This window comes from Microplitis demolitor, chromosome 6 (genome assembly GCF_026212275.2).
Source record: "Microplitis demolitor isolate Queensland-Clemson2020A chromosome 6, iyMicDemo2.1a, whole genome shotgun sequence".
NCBI classification, from domain to species: domain Eukaryota; kingdom Metazoa; phylum Arthropoda; class Insecta; order Hymenoptera; family Braconidae; genus Microplitis; species Microplitis demolitor.
Genome location: NC_068550.1, coordinates 16752592 through 16755687, shown reverse-complemented (window position 1 = coordinate 16755687; position 3096 = coordinate 16752592). Strand labels below are relative to the sequence as shown.

Genomic DNA, 3096 nt, shown 5'->3' with positions numbered 1-3096 from the left:
ATTAGAAATTAAGCAGAAGTGTTTACTTTTCTCTACTTTTACACACTAGTAATATATGTATTTTTATTTTTAATACAGTTAATTTTATTATTTGTTATTAATTAATTTTTAAATGTCATCTTCGAAATCGTCAGAGTACGTCACGTTGTCGATTTCTCCGCTACGAAGCTTTTTTAAAATATTAAATTCATTCAATTTTGCAAACACTGCTTCAGCACTCATCCCACCAGATGTCATTCCGTAATTTACATTTTCCCAGAAATTTTTTATTTCATTATTTGATTCCACGGTCGTTCTTTTGGCTTCACAAGTCGAATAAGTGCCTTTTTCGAATTGGTTTATAATGTTTCGAGTATCTGAATACAAAGGCTTTAAAGCATCTGAAATAAAAATTTTCCAATGTATTAAAAATTTGTATGAGCTTTTATCGAAAAATAATGGAATTTATTTTTGTACATGTACGAATATTTAAACGATATGTTTAAAGGTAGGACGTAAGAAAAAATGAAGTTTGCATCGTTACCCTTGTAGGAAAAAAATATTGACCACAAGGGATGACTTCGCGCAGCAGGTGACCGTAAATCGGTCATGTGCGCATAATTAGGTAGGGGTCATCGGAGGATGAGACCTAAGACGTCTCGATCAGAGACGACACTTGAGGTCAAGTGCTCGACTAATAAGTCACGCCTAAGCCAATCCATTTTCCTATTTGAAAAGCTTTAAAATTTAAATTCGTCTTAGTGAATATTTTCTGTTATAAAGTGGTTTACAAACCAAAATTTTGTGAAGTGATACTAGTGATTAGCCCAGCGTCTAGCTCGTCAGCAGCAGAGGAACCTAAACAAGAAATACGGTGAAGGTCCACGATGCAGCGGCGACCGGTACCACCAGTACGTCGAACATAACGAACTCAGATAAGATTTATAATAAATTTATATTCATATTTATATCTCTCTCTTCAACGTGACGCTATATAATATTTAATTTATTTTCTCGTGTCCATTATTTCATTGCCGCTGGACACTTACTTAATTTTCTGATAAAAATTGAATATGTAAGAAAAGGAGAATTTGTACACATATATATTCGGGATTTGGTTAAATAAAATTCGATATATATATTTGAAGTGAGTTTCTAAACAAAATTACTTTCATCATCAGTGTCTTATAGAATAAGTTTGATTCTCAGCCGCGTGTCCGGTCAAAATAAGTCGACCTACTCCTAAGATTTTTTCTCGTCGTGCAGAACCGGCAACAAAATTAATTGTAATTTATATTTATATTAATAATTTATTATCAATTAATTAATTCATTCAGGAAAATTCTTTAACTGTGGTTCGTGGCTACTGGACACGAAGTAGCCAGGGCCCACCGTTATATGCTCTACTAGCTAAGCATTGCCACCCGAATATTTTTATGAGTGAGTATTGCAGTGTGGAAAAAGATTTTTATTATTGTTTAATAATAGTATATAATATTTCCAATAATGAATGTATTTTATCTAAACTAAACAAATTTAATTTCCGTCGATTTTTAAAAGTTACCAAAGTTATCTGAGTTCGTTGTGTTCGACGTGCTGCTAATTTTCTTGCTGTTGCTCTTCTTGATACTGTTGTTTGTTGCTTTTGTTGCAGATGCTGCTGCTTTTGTTATTGTTGTGGTTGATAATGTTTTTGTTTTCCATCTTCATCAGCGTTGGTGGTAAAATCTTCAATAAGCCTTTTCAGCTTTTCAATTTTTTGATTTCGATTAACAGATTCAGGATTTGACAAATTTTTTTTCATATTCTGAAGCTGTTGATCGAAATCATCACTTTGCAAATTTTTTTTTTTTCGAGCAACCAATTCACTTCTCATTTTTTTAGATAGTTATCATTCACTATATTTTTTTAGATGATTATCATTCACGAGCACTATCCAATAGTGGCTTTAAATTCCTTTTGGGCTGATTTTTTTAATTCTTCGAAAAATATTAAAATTGTTATTGATAGGAATAAATTAAATTCACTTAATAATTCAATGGTTGTTACTGATTTGTAGTCCTAAATTTCGATAAGTGTTAAAACGTACATATCCGCAGTAATAATTGATTAAGTCATACTTACTGGTAACGGTCTGTGATCATGATCCACATTACAGCAATCAACTTCTAAATGATGCTTATTGGGGGATAAGTGAAGATTCAAGGTGGCTGGACACAATCTGAAAAGAAAATTGAAAGCATACTTATTATTAAATTGAGCTCGAGCTGAAAAAAAGAGTATGCCATTATTAATTATAAAATTGAATCTAAAAGTTGCTGTACCAACTTCTAGACTTTTACATAAATGGACTACTTACTTGGATTTATCAGAGTTTTTTACAGTGCAACACTGATAATAGATCTCGTTGTATATTAAATTAGCATCAAGCTCCACGTTACCTTTGTCATTGAGAACATTGTGCAGAGTTTTGCTATTTTTAACAGACAGTCTGTGTTTTGTAGTATTTTCGTACTCTGCCAATGCATTTTCGACATCCTCGTATGAAAAAAATATTTTTTTTTCATAAAGTGGCTCTGACATTTTTTTACGTTTGCAATTAATCGAATACTGGAGTTTGAGAAGAACGTTTCATTAATGCTTACAGTTGCAATAAAACGAGTCGAGTCCAAAAAACAAATGATAGTCGCGCGTTCTGAAAAATTAAAAATGGCCGAAAACAGAAAAAACGTTCTGACATCTACCACTACGACCGCCAAGATTTGAATTTTTAAAAACCTACAGATTTCCTTGAAATCAAATTACAATCACATACTGACTACATAAAACTTTTCAAGTGAAATATTTACAATAAAGTATTGTCAGAAGATTGATAATGCAATAAAACTGAAAATGATAAAGACAAAATTACTACTTATATTACTCACCGTGCCGACCGTGTGAGGCTTTTCCTGGTCTGCTGCGGTGGATTCGATAAATTAAAATAATGTTACTGTTTCATTGTAAATATAGATAAAAACAGCAACAATAATTTACTAAAGGAGTAACAATAATTTATTTAGACTATTTTCGACAATAAAGTAATTATTTAAATCACTTGCCGGGCCGACCGTGTTA

General features: G+C 31.9%; 1 long non-coding RNA gene across 1 annotated transcript; it reads right to left on the bottom strand.

Moving 5' to 3' along the window:
* Nucleotides 1–229: 229 nt before the first annotated feature.
* Nucleotides 230–2477, bottom strand: LOC128667979 (uncharacterized). Its single transcript, XR_008403881.1, has 3 exons — nt 2339–2477; nt 2104–2200; nt 230–380 (listed from the first exon to the last, which is right to left on the bottom strand). It is a non-coding gene; the product is annotated as an uncharacterized LOC128667979 (long non-coding RNA).
* Nucleotides 2478–3096: the final 619 nt, after the last annotated feature.